Here is a 20,839-nt window from a genome sequence, read left to right as displayed (position 1 = left end):
ACAGAAAGCTATTATGTTTGTTTTGAGGTGTTAGGTTCATCCTCAAGAGCAAGTATTTTTCATAGTAAGTTCAGATTCCTCTTATCTCAGTCTTGGGTTCACTCCCGTGACAAATACGAGTCTGAGTGGAATGGTACATGTATTATACACAAATGAGTCGAGCCCCGGGCTGCTGAGATGGAGGGGGTGGATGCTGAAGCGATCATTTAGTAATGCACTATTTGGTAATATGGTCACAGGCACAAAGCCCTCCAGAGCAGGGCCTGTTAACATGTGTCCACAGATAAGTCCTATCACACATCTACTATCAGTATACTGCCTGTCGGAGTAAAGCTGACCCCTTTCAGGTGAATATTGTAGTTTTCTTAGGTGAAGCCTGAAGCACTTAAAAGCTATTTCCACTGGTGTCATTTTTAAACTCTTTAGTGTGTTGGTTTGCCATGTTAAAAAAAAAAATCTTATAGTACTTCTCCTTTTATGCATTTTATGTTCCATTCCATGTTGGATAACAATGTTGACATGTTTATTCAACTGTTGACATTTTTTATATTGCGATATGAGTATTGACAGTGTTGATACAGGCACTATTTTAATGGCAGTTCCAGTGGTTCCTGGGGATTCTCCTCCTCTCACTCTCCTCTGTTTGCCCTGCCTCTTGGCTCTCTCTCTCTCTCTTACCACCGTCCCGCAGAATCACCCCTCACCATCTCCCCGTTTGTATGAGCTCAGGCTGCTTTGTGGGAGGGACAATGTAGCGCTGGATGTACTACTTTGACAAAGCGGGGCAAAGGAGCCTGCTATATTGGCCATGTGGAGGATGTTTGGTCAGTGGGACTGGAGCTGACTTGGGAAATGGGCTCCACTCAGAGCAGGAAGCGGGCACCTGAGCGAAGGAATGAAAGAGCTAAACAAGCTAGGAAGGCCAGGCTCAATAGTAAGGTACCTGCTTAGTCTCATCATCTACTTCTATTGGATGTCAAGCGTAATGACAGTTAATACATCTCCCTTCTCTCTCCTACGCTTAGCTTTCCAACTCTCCCATGCCTCATGCTTGTGTCTATCTCTGCTCTTTCCTCTCTGGTGCTTGTGCTGTCGTTTTGCTCCGCTGCATGTTGGTTGTGTGAAGCGTTGGTGCAGTCTTGTCTGAAACTCTGACAGAATGCTAATGCTTTTCCCCTGCTCCGGTTCACGCGCTAACCTCCAGCATGAGTGTGTGTGTGTGTGTGTGCGTGCGGGTGTGTGTGTTGTAGCTCCTATGGCACCTGTTTTGCTGCTGGTTGTTGCTACTACTACTGCGGCTAAGATCAAGTGATAGTTGGAGAATGAGAGTTACATGTGACAGACAGGAGAGCCAGAGAGCGCACAATAGGACAGTAGCTCCACTGGCCCCGAGCTGTCAGTTCCAGTCAGGCACATGGCAGCTGTCAGGAGCCTGCCCCGGAGCCTCACCTGACCAGCACCACACTATGAAAACTCTCCTCTAATCCACTAAGTGTGGGCAACTGCTCTGTGTAAATGTACACAGTCTGGGGCTAGAAAGTAACAGTTAAACCCAAAAAGTATTGTACTTAAGTGAAGGGTTTTGTGTTTTTCTTGGGTAAGACTCAAATAGTTCTGTCATTCCAGCTGATTTTCCCGAAATCTTATACTCCCAATTCAAACTGAAATGTGAAGGCTGTTGCTGAACAAAAGGCTGGACTCTTTGTGAAGCTGAGACTCTGCAGTTTTGGCTCCTGTGTGCTTTACTTAAACTATAAGTGGAAACACAGCTCTGCACAGAGAAATATCTGATTTTAAATCTCGCCTGGATTTTCTTTGGTAAATATATGAAGGAGTAAAGCTGCTGTTGACGATACGGACGCTCCCTCAAAACCTGTGACATCTGTGGCATTGTGCTGTGTGATAAAACTGAATGTTTCAGATTGTTCTTTTATTGTGGTCAGCCTAAGGCACACCTGTGCAATGTTCATGCTCTATATTCCACACCTGTGAAGTGGGACAGACCTCATGCCCACTAACAGATTCAGACAGATATGTGAACAATATTTGAGAGAAATGGGTCTTTTGTGTCCATAGAAAATGTCTATTTGTCTATGTATATTTTGTTCAGTTTAATTAATTATATGGCTACATATTAGACTCCCAATTTTGCAACACCTTTCTTCTTTTTAACAAACAGCAACTAATCATGAATTGGCTAATGTCTCAGAGCTGTCATTTTTTTAAAGGTATATTGATGAACTGTTGGGGACATCCAAACTGTTGTTTGTATATCCAGTGGTGTGGAGTGTTCTTCTGCTCAGTGTAGTATGACTTATGGGAAGTAGAAAATGTCAAATAGAGGAAGAGAGACTCAATTAGTCAAATAAAAGCGATTGATTCATTGCTTGGTCTCTGCAGTGAATCCAGGCCATGGAATTCCTGTGGCCCCGGGGGGCCTCATAATACACACCGCATCCAACTAAATGTGGCTTGGTCCAGTTCTAGGCACCGCTGTCACTTACTGTTATTGATCCTTTTTATACTGGCCAACTACAGTCAAGATGAAAGCCTGGCTTTTCATGGTTGACTGTACAACACACACACACTTCAGCAGGACACGAGGCAACAAGCGCTGTGACCAGTAAAGTCATCCATTTCACTCAATATAACACACAATTGTTCTTCCAAGATCTTTACTTTTCTTTTTGAAGAAATACTAGTAATAGATTGACCAAACACGATCAGTTCAACTTCAGGACTTTATTCCAGATGTGTGAGAGTGCAAAGGCCCCCTCATCTCGGTATGTTGTCCCTGAGCATGTTACTAGCCTGTTTTATTTAGCGGTGTCTATTGTCCTCTGTCATCTACCTCTATTAGCTTCATTCCAGATCATTATGTTTCAGGCTAATGATGTTAACTTATGTTGGCAATTAGTTTTGATTTGAAAAGGAATGCAGCGTGTCATTTTGTATGAAGGGGGGCATTTAGTCAGGCCATGCAACCAATCAAATGTTAATTGTGACCACGATAATTGCTCAGATTAACTCCTGAAAAATATTATGTACTAAATTATATGGGCACTTATTCTACCTTCTCAAAACGTGGAGCAAAGCTTCTTAAAAACGTGGCTTTCAAAACACAAATCAGAAAACATTAGTCATAACAATGTATATGTCTTTTCAGATTTGACTGTACACACACTACTGCTATTGTTAAGTTATACAACACGTTTAAAGGGGACATTATACGCAAAATCATCTTTTGAGCTTTTAACCATGTGTCCTGTAACTGAGGCTTGAATTAAAGTCATATATGTTGGATTCAAAAATGAAAGATGGGTCAACTTCTACTACTAAGACCTTTTAAATCAACATTGCAAGATGTTGCAATAAACGTTTGAAATGACAGGAAGTAGAGCTGAGTTCTATCAATCAACGACATTCGATTGAAAATGCACGGACAGCAGTTTTAACGCAACCAGTTTTCTCTTCTAACAATCATTTAATACAATAACGGTGTTGTTGGAATTATTATTTGTCAAATCATGTCAATCAACTGTCATAATTTGGCCCTTGTTTACTGTATTGTTGCTAGGTAACAGTTATGGAATTACTTCTACATCTGCTGCTCATGTCCAACCAGGAAGTATAGTTATAAACATCACAAAAATGCTCAAATAAGGAGAAAAAAGGTGAACGTTTTAGTAAAATCTTAAATATAATCATGTTCACTAAGTGTCTGAAGTGTGTAGTCATACGCACTTTAACACTACGTTCTAGAAAAAATATATTTCACTGCCCCTTCAGTTCTGTCTGTCTCTCTGTGTGTGTTTTCCCTATTGTAGCCTGTCAGTGGACTGTGCTGGACGTGTGTGTGTGTGTGTGTGTGCTGTGTTTGTGCGTGTGTGTGCGTGCTGTGTGTGTGTGTGTGTGTGTGTGTGCTGTGTTTGTGCGTGTGTGTGTGTGTGTGTGTGTGTGTTTGTGTGTGTGTGTGTGTGCGTGTGTGCTGTGTTTGTGCGCGTGTGTGTCTGTGTGTGTGTGTGCTGTGTTTGTGCGTGTGTGTGTGTGTGTTTGTGTGTGTGTGTGCGTGTGTGTGTGTGTGTGCGTGCGTGTGTGTGTGTCTGTGTGTGTGCGTGTGTGTGTGTGTGCGTGTGTGCGCGCGCGTGTGTGTGTTTGTGTGTGTGTGTGTGTGTGTGTGCTGTGTGTGTGCGTGTGTGTGCTGTGTGTGTGCGTGTGTGTGCTGTGTGTGTGCGTGCGTGTGTGTGTGTGTGTGTGCTGTGTGTGTGTGCGTGTGTGTGTGCTGTGTGTGCATGTGTCTGTCTGTGTGTGTGTGTGGTGTGTTGTGTGTGTGTGTGTGTGTGTGTGCGTGCGTGTGTGTGTGTGCGTGTGTGCGTGCGTGTGTGTGTGTGTGTGTGTGTTGTGTGTGTGTGTGTGTGTGTGTGTGTGCGTGCGTGTGTGTGTGTGCGTGTGTGCGTGCGTGTGTGTGTGTGTGTGTGTTGTGTGTGTGTGTGTGTGTGTGTGTGCGTGCGTGTGTGTGTGTGCGTGTGTGCGTGTGTGCGTGCGTGTGTGTGTGTGCGTGTGTGCGTGTGTGCGTGCGTGTGTGTGTGTGTGTGTGTGAGAGAGAGAGAGCACCTGACTGGACCTGAGTCAGCAGTCCTCTCTTTGGACTGTGGTTCTGATGACAGCAGACATTCCTCTTATTTCCCTCACACACACACTTGACACAGCACATAGCAGCAGAATTCTGTTTTCATACTTTGAAGATGTTATCTTACACTCTTATTGTACTGATAGAACTGTGTTCACTTGAAAACTCAGCTACCAAGGAAAAAGACAAGGCAAGTTTGGACTGAAACTGTAAAGCAGCAGTGAAATAACACTAGTAATGAAATAAGTTTGACACAATTGTTTGCACATGATCCCTATTTATAAACTGCATTTTTTCTAGGCTTTTTTATTGGCAAATGTGTCTTCTACATTTGACCCTTCCTCAAACCAGATTTACTGTATGTATCCCACCAAACACAGGGAGAACATGCAAACTCCACACAGAAATGCCTGTGTTGTCAGTTTCTTATCACAGTACTTATTATAATGATTATTGGTGAGCTTTGAAATATGAGTGTGATATGTGTGATATGAAGTGTAATAATCAACACAAAATACTCATGTGATTCATTCTAGTCAGTGAACTTGACCTTTCGTCTGAGAGGGACAGTGGTGAACTTACAGGACACAGAGTATGCTAAATGTACTTGCTTATATTTTCACCATGTTAACATTGTTCCCTCATCAAACACATGGAGTAGCATTTAGCTTCACTCAAGCTCGTTTGATGAATCCTGGTTAGAAAGTCCTCTCTCCCCGAGCATCAAAAACAACTTCTGAATCTCCTCGATAGATGACGTTTTCTCGATCTTTGATGTGGCTCTGAGAATCCAATCACAATCAGCACAACTGATTTGATAGAGTTAAAAAAGCCATTTTCTTAAAAAAAGAGAATCCCTCTTTAAACAGAAATGGAGCTTTGAGGTTCAATTTACCAGAAGTGTACAACAACCTTTTGAAGCCCTGGGGCGGCATCAGCCCTGGTCACATGCTCATCAGGTACCCATCAGTGGTGAGGGAGCTGCAGCCAGGTAACAAAGAATAGTAATTTCAGGGGAAACTTTAAAAATGTGCCAAGAAATAGATAGACAGACGGCCTATTATCAGGAGGCTCCGCCCAGTGGGCAGGGTTTACTCAGAGTAATACCCAAGTTTTCAGCTCGATCCGCAGATTGACTTGTCCAGAGTTCAAATGACTACAACTGAATCTTTTTCTGCAAAGAAACACTCCAGTAGGAATGAGGGATTACACCCATTTGTTTCTTATGAATTTAAAACATGAGGTGCCAAAATAAACATACTCCAGATGATTGCCCTTTAAGACAAGTTGCTCTTCTCAATGTTGATGACTTGTTGGTTTAGTTCAGCTCGTTTCTTACAGCACACATTTATAACCATGGCAGGTTGGGATATTCGCTTCCCTTATACGTATGGTGGTGGTGAGGAGGAGAAGACTGAGAGACTGAGGAGGTAGATAGTTCTGCTGCTGTGATTGAGATGGAGCAGAGGCTGGTGCAGTGAAATGGCAAGTTGATGGAAGGATTAATTTAAATGAACTGTTTGTAATTAAAAAAGAACTCATGTTCAAATATGTATGAATACAATTGAGGCTTTGAATTTGTATTTTAGGCCTGTGTCACAATGCAGTCTGATGTCATTGAGGTTATAGTGGTAGAATGAATTACATTTACTGTAAAAAGTGATGATTTGCACCAACCCACTCATGGAACTGACGCTCTTTCTGATCTGACTAAAACACCATCAACCGATTAATCAGCTCAACAACTGAAGGCTTATAGTCCTAATTTGTACATTTGCAAACATTTCTACTGCATGTTAGTGTGTGCATTTTCAGACAAAGCAGTTGGCTGCAGAGTTGACCTGTCCTGTGGGTGGAATGGTTGAGCGTCCAGCACAATGTTTTCAGGGTCCACACACAATAAGCCAGTGTGTTTGGGAGTGCTGCGAGTGGAGAACAGGCCACGCCGCTTTTGCTTCCTTTGTTCCAGCCTCTAGTCACCGTCAGATTCAGAGCACTCTGGCCGCTTTCAGCCAAAAGAACAGCCAGGCGATAGTTGTCCAAACCAAGCTGATGTTTTTCCCCGTGAGGAGGACGCCATGCTGCTACGTGCACTCAAGTCTACCTGGAGTCGGACCACGGAGGTTAGACACAACACGACTGATCTGGAACGGCTCACACAAGCAGGGGCCCTGGACTAAAGGACTGGACACAAGCAGGGGCCCTGGACTAAAGGACTGGACACAAGCAGAGGCCCTGGACTAAAGGACTGGACACAAGCAGGGGCCCTGGACTAAAGGACTGGACACAAGCAGAGGCCCTGGACTAAAGGACTGGACACAAGCAGGGGCCCTGGACTGAGGGACTGGACACAAGCAGGGGCCCTGGACTGAGGGACTGGACACAAGCAGGGGCCCTGGACTGAGGGACTGGACACAAGCAGGGGCCCTGGACTGAGGGACTGGACACAAGCAGGGGCCCTGGACTGAGGGACTGGACACAAGCAGGAGCCCTGGACTGAGGGACTGGACACAAGCAGGAGCCCTGGACTGAGGGACTGGACACAAGCAGGAGCCCTGGACTGAGGGACTGGACACAAGCAGGGGCCCTGGACTGAGGGACTGGACACAAGCAGAGGCTGGAGAGGGATCTGAAGCTTTATTAGCCATCTAAGTGGATTTGTATATTTCAACATTCTAATGGATAATGCCATTAGATGTGCGCAATATTGATAAAAATGAGCATCGCATAACGATATTCAGACCATATTTTGTCATTCCAACAGTCATAATAATTCAGGTTTAATTGTCAGACAAATGCCAAGGCCTATACAATGAAAACATGCAGACTTATCACCTTATACCCTTGTCTGAAAGTTTACAACATAACTGGTTTTCATTTTTATTTGTAATCAGCTCTTTACTATAAAGTTTATAGAAATATTAAGTGAATTGTTTATAGTATAAACAATACACTTAGCATTAATTTTGCATATCTTCAGAACAACATTTACTGTATCTACATTTTTCTCCACCTCTAAATGCCGTTATTGAAAGCGTTTTTAATTGTATTTGATGAATGATGTAAATAGGGTTGTTTTGATACGTTTTTATCCAATCCAATCCGATACTGATACTTTTCCTCTATAGAGCTTCTGATACCAAGTACTAGTCTGACAGCATTGTGTGTGGGTAAATTGCACTATAGCATCAGTACATGGCTAATTATGCATAGTAAACAAAGCACGCAGGTTAGCGCTGGGGTCAGTCACTACTCTGGGGATGGGACAGTAAAAAACACTACGGCTAATCATTTTATATAATTATGATCTTTGCCAACAATCGCATTATACCACCAGATTGTGCAGGAAAAGTTCTACAGTACATCTTACTGGTAGAATTTTAAGTTTACGTTGATTCAACACCACATTTTTCATAAGAAATTATTAGTATTGTTTTAATAACAATGAAGTCAGAAAATTAAATGTCAATTCTCCATTTACAATTATTTTGACCATGACAATCGTGACTCACAATGTCAAAATTGATACTACTACGTACAGAATGTGTAATTAATTCAGTTCAACCTTTCTTGATCAATTCTAAATGAAGTAGCAACTACTTTTTCATTCTTGTCATTTTTGTGATTTCAGTGTTTGCAGAGCTTCCACACTTTATGTTTAAGCTGTAATACTGTGCTGTAGATGGGAGAAGTGTTGTCAGTACTTCTGGAAATGTGGTCTCATTTGACACTTATTGACACTTATTTGACACTATTTAAATATGGGACAAAAATGTTTGTTTTGCAGTGTGAAACGTCAAATCATTGCAAGATCTTTCACATAGTAGACGTTAGGCCTGAATGATTCATTTCATTTGCGATTACATCGCAATATAATGTAATTGTAGAGGCACTATGGCCCTTTCAGAAGCCACTCTTTGTGCATTTGCAGGTGAATGGAGCCACACTGTGGCTGTGCGGCCCTGTGAGTGCAGCCTGCAGTCTGCAGCTTCATGTTTCACACTCTGCTCCTCTTTCACGTGTTTGTGCCTCACTTTGCTCTGTTGTTTCAGGTGCATGTTAGATTGATGTTTTGAAGATTTTTAGACAGTCAATTACACATTAAAACCCAGACAATTACACTCAATGTCTTTAACGCTGCTGTTATCTGAAGTTGTCTGATGGATAAGAGAGAGACGAAATCGCAAGAAAGAGGAAAATAAATGAAGAAAATAATCTGATGATGTAAGAGAAAAGTCCATTGTTTAAGTCAGAGCCTGTTATGTTACACAAGACATTACTGGAAGATTACTAATGCCTTATGTTGAAGATTTTAGGCTTTCATAGAAGCCACACTGAACAATATTAGCCCTGAGATCTTACTCTGACCCTCGCTTCACTGCGCTCGTTCACTCCTCTCTCTTTTTTATAAATAGCTAAATTTGCTCCACTAATGTCTCTTCTTTAGCAATTTGAGTATATGACAAATGGATGTAACGTGTGCACTGCATTTATATCGCTTCCTTTTCCCCCGTGCATGTTAGTGGGAATCCTTGCTCTCTTTCTGTTCATGTCTAATTAGTCAAACTTATGCCACAAACTGTGCCTGCTTCGGCGATATAGGTCTATAACTGTTGCTTGTCCATTTCTATCACTTCCTTATTCCATGTGCATTAGTGGGACATGTGAAATGTGATCCCAGCGGTGTGAGCCCAGCGGGGGCCAAATGAAAAGTTGTACGTTCCTACTGTGGTCAGGTGACAGCACAGAGAGAGGAGAGGCTCTGGTTCCTTATGTAAAGCAGTTTGTGCTCAGACCAAGGCCGTCACAAAGCCTGTTCTGCTGTGAGCCTGGCACTGAAAAGAAATGCACTGATATCTTGGACTGTCATTATAACTGTTGGTGGTTAACTGGGGCTTAAACAGATGAAAAACAGATTCAATATCAAACATCAAATTACAGTGATATTACAAAACATTAAAAAGCAAATTATAACACCAATTTCAGGGGACTTCCTTGCTGCCTCGCTCTTGTCTGTCGGGCTGTGGTCAAACCCGTTGGATTTATCTGTCTATACAACAAGTTCACCTGGGGAGATTTGATAGTTCAACGTGGGAGCAGAAATATAACAAGAAACCGAAGAAGAAACCGGGCTAGCAATGCTACAACTAAGCTAGCTTTGCCACAGCGCCGGGCCCCTCCTCCTTCTCTTCGGATCGGAATCGGCGCCGGAGGAGTCCATGAGTGAGATCCAGTGATTATGGCAGCTTTGATAACTGATAAGATTACAAAGGCAGAAGACGAAAAGATAGATGCGGCCCTGGAGGAAATGTGCGATTTGTTAGTTAGTTAGTTATTTCCAACCTGAATATGACACAGTTTACAACACATTTCCAGCAATTATACAGACAAAGAAACTGCCTGGTATAAAAAGGGGGATGGTGGAGGCTTTCGCTTATTAGAGGTCCAACCCACACACACAAACCCATTTAAAGATTATAACAGCAGTTGTATTATACAACAAACACGACACAGGACACAGGACAAGGACAAGCCCGGACACTCACTGACCTCTGCTCCCCCTCTCCTCATCTCCTCATCTACATGCTCATTCTCCTCCCGATTCTTTTTAATTGCCTCTTTTTTAATGATTTTATTTCCTCAGTTAACCCATTCCACAATGTAACCCGCCGTACTGAAATACACATTGTAAAGTGGTTCTTACCCGTGGTTGGTAGAGTTTCTGGATACCTCTTAGAGTGAACTTGTGAGTTTTGTAATCAATTAAATCATACATTTTAATGAATCTCTTTGTGACCCTTGTAGTAAAGTTTGTAGACCGCTCTAATTTCTCTTTTTTGGAGAATAATCAGAGGCAATAGATGAGAGTATGACATGAGAAATGATAGATATAATAATAGTAATGCATTTTGACTGAGTACATGAGTACTGTACATCTCTTCATGACAGTGACACGGCAAAGCGCTTTGAAAGGATCAATTACAAATTATGTGCAAGTGGTTTTACAATTCTGTAACACTCCTGTCTGATCTCATACGTATGTCATCTGCATCCCTTTGTGTCTTATTGCTACATGTTCTTATGGTATCCAAGACCTCCCTCTCACCATCTGGAGGGAGAAACATTGAATTAGATTTTTTACTTTTAATTAGGTTTTCCATTGGTTTATTACAAGGTGGATTTTTTTCAGCTAAGTTGCGTCCAACTCAAGAACTCATTCAAAGCATCTAAAATAAATAGAATACACTTTTGGCGGCAGGGGAAAGGCCATCACAAGGAAATGAATGACAAAATCCTTACCAAAGACTGGATTGACAGACATTACAGACATTAGACGAATAGAAAATATGACAGTGGGACTTCATTTTGAAATGGGCAAATTTAAAAGACTTTGGACCAAGTGGGACCTTTATTTTAAGTTAAATGTGCTGTTCTGTTCTGTGTTTTATGCTTATTCCTTTTTAAAAATTGAAGAAGAAACAAATAAAGACAAAAATAATAATAACAATTTCAGGCAAATTGAGCAGCATTGATATAAAATCACTTAGTTCTTTCAATGTGGTGAAAATGATCAAATCACAATCACAATATTCCTTTAAAAAATAGCTATTATTACTTCTGCTGAGTCACTATAATATGCAACTATGACACAATCTAAATGCCTTGGTTACTTATACACTGTGTAGCACTCTGAATTGAGTTCTACACAATATAAATCTGGACAGGCTCTTGCCAAAAGTAGTCAGGAAAAGGCAGGACGTCATGATTGGTCAAAGCGCCACGACAAACAAACAAACAAACAAACAAACAACAAACTGAGAAATCAAGAGAAATCGAGCTACAGTTACAACAGCAGCTGCATTGATTCTTTTGTTAAGTTGTTTTAGGTCATTAATGCAATTTAAAATGTCCAAAACACAAATAATGATATTGCAGACAAAAACAGATGATGTCTTCTTTACATAATAGCTGCCTTTGTGTTTTTGATTAAAATATTATGATTAATAAAATAAAACTATGAATCTCTGAGCTGATATTACATTATACATGCTAAGATGCACTTCTTCTTTACCCTTAGACTTCCAGCCATTATGGAGCAGCTGCATGTCTCTGTCTCTCATGTCTCTCTGCCATTTCTGATTACATTGTTGCAAATCGTCAAGCACTTTCAGGTAAATTTTAAGTTGGTTTCAGTTGCCGTAGAAACAGCCCTGCATTAACTGCTTGTGGGACTTGTTTTACACACTCATGCATCAAAGTGCAGCTTTTTGAGTTCTAAATGATGGATGCACAACTTTCACGCGCAGCCATGTGGCCATGCGTAGTGAAACATTGCGTTATAAATCCGCAATTACTTTCATGTCATTGTATCGCGTCGCCCTTAGTCCGACGCTCAAACGTGGATTAAATTACTCCCTGATTTATTTCTTGACGGCAAAGTAGTTCTCTCACTGTAAATCCCATTTCCCTGCGCCAAGTCCATATTCCGACTTACAGGGTGTGGGACTTTTGTAGCTGAGATTTGTAGCTGAGAGTATTACGCTTTAAGCCTGTTAGGTGTGAATATTGAAGATTACAGATGCTCGCACTTTCCCACACATGCAGTGCTTTCAGGATGTATGGCTGAACCTGTATTTTCTGACATACACTCTCATTAGATTTACATTTGGACATTTATCACTAACGATTATTGCAGTAGTCGACTAGTCCAGTGATTAAGTTTTATGAACAATCATCTGATTTAAAGCTTTGTCCACATGATACATTTATTGTGCATAATGTTAATGTTCATTTAGCTGTCGTATGACTTGTCTTGTGAACACTTTAACCTGTGTAACTATGTGGCCTCGTTAATGTTCAGACGATGCATGTCTCTGTCAGCTGACTCACACATTAGAATGTGTCTTATTAGTTAAATCTGCGCCAATATTCAAAAACTAAAACGACTGCACCCAAACTAGTACCATCCGGGGTCCTCTAAGCCCAAGGACCAGGGAAGGAGAGAGAAACGCTCCCAGTGCTTAAGCTAAGAAAGCTAACTTTACTCTCTCCCCATAAGTAACCTTTTCTCATCAGTGTGATGTGATTTTCATGTTTACAACTATTTGGATCTTCAAATTGGCCTCAACTGTGGATCAGTGCAACTGCTTTCTGATCACTGGAGGAAAACCTCAGAGCCAAGGAAAAGTCAGATGAAGTTGCTGAGCAGCCTGACTTCTCCAGAGACGACCTTCTGCAGACGTCAGCTATTGCCTTATGCTGGATATTTGGGACCCCACGACTGAACCTTCCTGCTTCCAGTTGTAGCACGCGCACATTTCACAGATCATCACCTAGATAGAACTAGAACAATTGTATCTAGTGTCTCCACCTGTGAATGACAATCCATTTTCATATTCATCTGTTTAATTGCTTGGTCAATAAATCTTATTAAACTACAGTTAGTAAAGTGTTCATTAATTTCCAAAAAAAGGGTCAATATTACGGTTACAATCTCACAAACCTTCAGATTAACTAACTATTCATTTTCAAAAATGAATCTAAATATTTGATTTGAGAAATGTTAAATGCCTAAAAAGGATGATGCCCCACATAGCTATTAAATTATACTAAAATAATCCAAACATACATGTTTGAAATCTTGATCCAGTTCTTTAACCAATATCAACTTTGAATTTCACCCTCTTTCATAAGCGGGAGGACATGAAGTATTATATGAAGACAGCAGTATTTGGACTAGTATAAATACTACATATGATTTAATAATGCCCATGTGTCTGTTATAAAAGGTCTCTCAAAAAGGTTCTCAAAATCTCAAAAATCTTGGTCTGATGGGGCACGTGAAGTTGTCAAGTGAATGAGCCTTTGATGCTGCTGCCCAGGCCAGAAGGAATCCTACGGCCAAAAACAGTCTAGTTCATCCACATACATATACATTGACTCATTCTCAAAACTGTTAATGCTGAAAGTATTTTTTGAGTAATGAAATACGCCACAGCTCCATTCACGCTCGCTCACTCTTTTTCTCCTGTCGCTCTCTTTTTCTATTTATCTCTCCCTCTCTCTCGCTTTAGCACGCCGTGAAGGAGGTGCGTTTGCTTATTGGTGATAGATTAGGAATGTTTATGAGTTCTATCAGTTTGATCCAAGGATAAATGGCCAATACAAACCTGGAGGGGTTTCACATTAAGCCCATTCAAGAGGAAAGAGACATGGAATGTAGATGCGAGGAAACATCTCTGTCTCGACTGAGCTTTGGTTTCTCTTTAGCCTCTACCCGCTGCTACTATTCCCTTCCTCAGAAGCCAAAACTTACTCCGGTGATTTCTCCCGAAGCCAATTAAACAAGAATGATCTGACTAATATAATGGTGCGTATGCGTTTAAATTGCGTCCTTTTCATTTGCCTTCGTAAGAACGGTATGTGTGTGACGTTTTTTGGGGGGCTGTGGGTCATGGCGATGTTGGTGGCAGAATGAAAACAAAAGCCTTTTCCTGAAAGGTCTCATACAGGAGAAGCTCTTGATGCAGCAGCAGAGCACACTGAGTGCAGCGCTGTGGACACGACTGACCCGCCCACTGCCCACGCAGCAGAGAGGACAGGAGCTGTGACTGTCAGAGCGCCTGTCAGTGAGCCAGCTCTGAATTTTGCCAGCACGTTCATGCACTTACGGACCATAAAGGTTTAACGCCTTTTTTCATTCATGTTCCTTGTTTTTGTCACATGTGCACAATTTATTTTTTATAGTCAACCGGTCTCGATTAGTTGGCTGCAGTAGCTCAGTTGGGCGGCAGTAGCTCAGTGGTAGAGTGCTTGTCTTCTGTTCCGAAGGTCGGCGGTCAGACAGGTTGGTGGTGCCTCAGGTGAATACTGCCGTTGTGGCCTTGGGCAAGACACTTAACCTGACTCGTCCACAGTGTCTGTGAACACTGGTGTGTGACTGTGCGTGTGAATGGGTTCCTAGATGTTAAGCGCTTTGAGTGGCTTAACGGTAGAAAAGTGATATATAAATGTGACCATTTATCATTAATTGTTGCACCCCTAATTTGGATTTGGATTTTTTTTAATCATGCACGTCCAGTCCAGGAGCATCAACCTTTCAGAAAAGATGTTAATATGTCGAAACTGTTAACCTTGCCAGCAAGATGAATTTGTGTGATTTTTGTGAGGCCGTACTTTGGCCTATTTTAGGAGAAATACGGACCATGTGGTTTTTTAGAAATTTGCACACAATCTAGTACCCTGGAAGGTCTGTTTCAGGGTACTGGGGGTGCTCGAGTGAGTGTCCGTTTAGGGTCCGGGGCTTTCCCTGTATGACCATAGGAGAAGCTGTGTTCGCATTGCCAGCATGGCAACATGCACCTGTTCCTAGTGCATGTTGGACTCCGCCAGGGCTGCCCTTTGTCTCCGGTTCTGTTCATAGTTTTTATGGACAGAATTTCTAGGCGCAGTCAGGTGTCCGGTTTGGGGACCACAGGATCTCATCTCTGCTGTGCTGTTTGCAGACGATGTTGTCCTGATGGCTCCATCAAACTCGGACCTGCAACATGCACTGGAACGGTTTGCAGCCGAGTGTGAAGCAGCTAGGATTAGAATCAGCACCTCCAAATCTGAGGCCATGGTTCTCGGCCAGAAAAAGGGGGCGGATCAGTAACGTGCCTGCAGTAATGCGGTCGAAAGGCAAAACTCACGATTTACTGGTCAATCTACGTTGCTATCCTCAACTATGGTCATGAGATTTGGGTAATGACCGAAAGGACAAGATCGCAGGTACAAGCGGTCGAAATGAGTTTCCTCTGCCGGGTGGTTGGGTGCTCCCTAAGAGATAGGGTGAGGAGCTCAGTCACACGGGGGGAGCTCGGAGTAGAGCCGCTGCTCCTTCACGTCAAGAAGACCCAGCTGAGGTGGCTCGGGCATCTCTTCCACATGCCTCCTGTACGCCTCCCTGGGGAGGTGTTTTGGGCATGTTCCACCAGAAAGAGGCCTTACACGCTGGAGGGACTATGTCTCTTGGTTGGCTTGGGAACGCCTCGGTATCCCCCCGGAGGAGCTGGAAAAATTGTCTGGGGTGAGGGAAGTCTGGGGGACCATGCTTAGACTTCTGCCCCCCGCAACCTGGCCCAGGATAAGCAGAAGAAGATGGAGTGATGGGTGCACACAATGGCGCTTTGTACATTTGTAGATGGAAAAGAGGACTTTTGAAAACAATTTAGATTCTTCAACAGTTGTGATGCTTCGACCAATCAGCGGGAAGCATTTTGTCAACGTCCTGAGGGCTTTCAGCAGAGCTTTTCCAGATTGATTCATGAGTGAGTCATAGATTATTTTGGTGTGAGCCAGGTTACTAAACTGTAGGATTAGCAGGTTTTAAAATAAGACATTTGGTGAGAAAAAACTGTAGCTACAATAAAGAAAGATGAGAAATAGGGCTTGTCGATAAGACAACAAAAATATATTTTGTTTTGTCGTAAACATGGCTTTCACTATTAATTTCCAAAACATAAAACAAGACAAACTTCTTATTACTGCCATTTAACACAAATGAACTCTGAACTCTGCTCCATGTTTTTACTGATATCAGATCAGAAGACCAAACTGATCTTTGACGATCTGAATCGACTACACAGTTTGAATCATACTACAACATTCATTAGATTAAAGATTTTTCCACTGAGAACGCAATGGTTTGAATTCTTTACACTACCAATTGTTGTTCTTCTCATGTGACTCTACTTGTTTCTGCCCCACTTCACTGCATTTTTAATGGTACCATGCTTCAAGATCTTGTGCTACAATAAAGCCATGAATTATGGAGAAAACTGACAAGCAAAACAAGGACGGCCTTTCTTTTGCACTGATGAAGAACCAAATGTAGAACCAGATGTAGAAGTACCTTTTAGCTTTCATTTTGAAGTAAACGTGCTCTACAATATGAGATAAAGATCCAATAGGATGAGTTCATGTGACATCACTGCAGTCTATACATTTAAATGGAGCTGGAGACAGGTTAGAGTTCTGTGGTGAGTTTGCTGTTTAAACAGTATTGAAGATTTGTTTTACCTTGTTTATGGTTGATATCTCTGTATTTATCAGGGCATTCCACATGACACAAAAACTGGCATGCAATATCAATGACTGCAATAACAATATTTGTGTGATTAATTGTGCAGTCCAATTCACAATCTAAATGATAAAAACTCGGACTGTTTCGTATTGTCCTTATAAGTTGAATGCAATTTTAGGAAGTTAGGTCTGAAATGTGGTCTTGGATCAACCTTCTCTTTGGCAAACGCTATCTCAAAAGTTTAAAGTTGTTCCTTCCAATTCTGTCCGTTTTCCTTGCACAAAAAGCGGCAGTGTGAAATTCTGAAGAGAAATATGTATGTCTGTAATTTTCTGATCGTTTGGTACCATATGTTTATTTTAGGCTGGTGGAATATTTTGGCATATTCAACATGTGCGTAGACAGTGATGTAGGCATGTTTGCGGTCTATTCTGTGCTATTAGTTATAGTTTTGCATCCACATACGGATCTGTTGGATGCAGTGAATCAATCTACCTTAAGTGAAATATAGATCTGAGTGTCCTCTTCATTATTGTGATGGGAGACATTAGAACTGCATATTAACTGACCTAACGGCAGCATGTAGCGGTCCCCCACCATTCTCTACGTTCACAGACAGGATTTGAGCAAGCTCTTTCGGAAATCCAACCCCAAAAAAGCTGCTGGACCACACCCTGAGACACTGTGCCGAAGAACTGACCCCCGTTTTCACAGACATTTTTAACACCTCCCTGTCATGCCATGTCCCAGCCTGCTTCAAGTCGTCCATCATTGTCCCTGTCCCCAAGAAGCCCTGGATTACTGAAGTTAATGACTACAGACCTGTTGCACTGATGTCTGTAGTCATGAAGTCATTTGAGCGCCTGTCCTACACCAGGATCCTGTTTGTGGACTTCAGCTCTGCATTCAACACCATCCTCCCTGCTCTGCTCCAGGACAAGCTCTCCCAGCTCAACGTGCCTGACTCCTGACGGATCGGAGGCAGTGCGTACGGCTGGGGAAGAATGTCTCAGACACACGGACTATCAGCAAAGGAACTCCACAGGGCTGTGTACTTTCTCCTCTGCTCTTCTCCCTGTACACAAACGGCTGCACCTCCAGCAACGACTCTGTAAACTGATCAAGTTTGCGGATGACAGCACCCTCATCGGGCTCATCTGGGACAGGGATGAGTCTGTCTACTGAAGGGAGGTGGTCAGGCTGGTTCCCTTGTGTAGGGGTAACAACATGGAGTTCAATGCTTTGAAGACAGTGGAGATGATCGTGGACTTCAGGAAAGTCACAGCCCCCAGCCCTAGGACTACGGTCCATTCGGACCAGAACCTCCCGGTTCTTAGAGGCAGATGATGAGTCATTCATCTGGGGTAGATACCGTTTCTTCAGGCATTTGAAGAGCATTGGAATCCTCGAGTCATCATGTGCCTGAAACAGGTTGATAGGGAAAGTAGGAGGAAGCAGAGTATAATCCTCAAGCTGCCATACTTCCCCCAGCATACTTGCTCCTAGGGCAGCGTAGCTGGGAAACAGTAGGTTTTTATTTCTGTTCCTCCCGGGAAGAGGCCCCGAGGAAGACCCAGGACACGCTGGAGGGACTATGTCTCTCGTCTGGCCTGGTAAGGCCTCGGGATCCCCGCAGAGGAGAAGGAAGAGTCTGGGGATGTGGAAGTCTAGGAGTCCCTGCTTAGACTGCTGCACCCGCGACCCGGCCCCGGATAAGCGGAAGAAGATGGATGGATGGATTTGATGACTTTTCCTAGTGGGTTGATAGAGTTGGTTTCTACCACGGCTCTTGTAAAAGGTCAGTTTGCTTTCTCAATAAATAAAGATTTGAATCTGCTCCGAAATGTATTTTGTTATTTAATTGAGTTGCATCTTTGGATTCAAATGGGAAATTGTTACTTCAGATGCTGTTTCTTCAAAATCTATAGAGGCATAAAGATGAGTACTAAAAGGACACATCACTACACACACCAAACTTTATATTTTTGGACTTTGCACAGAAGTAATTGTCATCTAATTCCAAGCCTGATTTATAAACTTTTTAACTTTAGCCACAACTTGAGATTTTCCACACGATCAGAAATCTTTCATTGCTGACGGACAAAATTGTGCAGTGGACACTTGGCCTGTAATACATCCATAAATATAATCCAGTGGACCCAATGGAAATGCCACATGTAAACATCCCTCACAATAATCCCGCAGATAATAAGTTGGTGAACAGCAGTCTTTACCTCTCTCCAGAACTCTGGTGCAGGGAGCCCCTGCACACAGCATAATGGCAGAGGGAATAACTCAACATATGGCCGTGTTCTCCTCAGTGCACCTGGAGGAGATGGGGACAGCAGAAAGCTCGTTGATGGAACCGAGCGCACTCACTCCCACTCTGAGCCCTGCTGTCTGACCCTATCCTCCGGCTCAGCATGCTTATTGCCTAAACAGTTGTGACATTGGAGAGCATGTGTGTTTTACAGGCCAGCTCTCCCCTCTTTCCCCCGGTGCATGATCCTGCCCAGTAAGCTTCACAAGTCGTCCACGCCGCACACAGTTGGGGCCAGCTGTGGATGCAGAGTAATGAGAGCAAATATAGGCCAGTGAGCGTGTTTGACACATATCCACACTGCCTGTATACATCTCCTCACACATGGACGCACACGGTCTCGCACATGGACGCACACGGCCTATTCAATGCTACATTAGCTCTGTACTTTTATATGAGCGCGAGCGGGTTGCGCAGAAAACACAATACAATAAGACTGAAGGCTGGAAGGAGAACACAATGTCAAATCTTAAAATGGAAATAATATGCAAAAACAACTTGAGCTTTGAACCTTATTAACAGAGTGTTTCTTCATCATTAGTTTACTCAAAGTGTAAACATAGGACACAGAACAGAACACAACAGGACCAGGAAGTGAAATAGAAAAGTACACAATAGATATCAACCAACCATTAAAATAAACTAAATCATGGCACGTTTAAATTAAAGTAAAAGTCCTATTTATTCCAAAGACTGTAAAATTTGTCCATTTCCAAATTAAGTCTGAATTTCATTCCATTTGACTGATGTCTGTTGTTATTTCAGTCCAGTCCTTGATCATTGGTGAGGTGTCTGACATAATTTCTTTGGGATGGCCTTCTTTCCTTCCACCAAAACGTATGTTCCAAAGGTATCCATTTGTTGTGTCCATGGCAGGAGGTCTGAGGCCCAAATACATTGTTCTAAAATTGAAAGGGTTGGCAATGTCAAAAACAGTCCGAATGCATTGTTATTTTCAGTCCAATATTTGATAGGGGTTTGCCTCCTGACTGCCACAGTTTCTCCAAAAGATGCATTTCCTTAGGCAATTTGACATTATGTTATGAAAATAATTCAACAAAATTGAGAGTTGTGATTTTGTGGACTTCCACTGGGATTTACGCACATTTCCTCATTAAAGTGAGATTACCTTCTCTTTCCCATTTATTTTTAATATATTTAGTAGAGTAGTAGTCCAGGTTAGCAATGCATTAGTATAATTTAGTTATTGTTCCCCTTGAAAGTTCTGTTTTATAACCCTTAATAAAAGTCATGAGAGTTATGATGGTCGTTAGTTTGTTTAATTTCTTGATTATAATATTAGATTCACAAGACGTTTTGACTCTCATCCAAGAGTCATTCTCAATCTGCAGATCTAGTCTGAGAATTTGAATGCTTATCCTACTCCGAGTAAGCCCTGCCCACCAGGTGGAACCTCCTGATAATAGCCTGTCCTGTTTTTGTTTACATGACTTTTAGTAAGGCCATTGATGCATGGAATAGCTTCCCCAGGGTACAGTCTAATACAGAGGGCTGGCTATATCTTCTTCTCAAACTTCTGTAAACAGTCCTTCTTGTAGCCACTGGTAGTGTCTCCTTTCAAACGTTTGTATGTGGTAGTGTCCTCGAGGAGGCTGTTGACTTTGGCTTCATAATCAGCTGTGTTGAGCGTCCCTTGTCTGCTGGTAGAATGTTAATGTTGTGATCATTTTGTAGAGCTGGGAGTGCATTCCACTCTTCAGGTGTGATGTTTGAAAACGGCGTCTTGGCACTCTTCAGAGCAGCTGTAACCTCGGGTCTGCAGCCTCCGATTCTGTCATTTTGTTTGTTTCTAATGACAGAATTG

General features: G+C 42.3%; 2 protein-coding genes across 3 annotated transcripts in view; one reads left to right on the top strand and one right to left on the bottom strand.

The window, feature by feature from the left end:
- The window catches only part of rabl2 (RAB, member of RAS oncogene family-like 2), a 321,019-nt gene that overhangs the window by 154,232 nt on the left and 145,948 nt on the right, over positions 1-20,839 (bottom strand). The window lies entirely within an intron of this gene.
- shank3a (SH3 and multiple ankyrin repeat domains 3a) overlaps positions 1-20,839 on the top strand; it is a 273,592-nt gene that overhangs the window by 117,486 nt on the left and 135,267 nt on the right. The gene's annotated exons all lie outside the window — the stretch shown is intronic.

This window comes from Eucyclogobius newberryi, unplaced genomic scaffold (assembly GCF_026437365.1).
Source record: "Eucyclogobius newberryi isolate DKJ021-1_F unplaced genomic scaffold, fEucNew1.0.hap1 SCAF_7, whole genome shotgun sequence".
NCBI lineage: Eukaryota > Metazoa > Chordata > Actinopteri > Gobiiformes > Gobiidae > Eucyclogobius > Eucyclogobius newberryi.
Note: the sequence above shows the minus strand (reverse complement) of the source record. Positions and strands in the feature narration are given on the sequence as shown.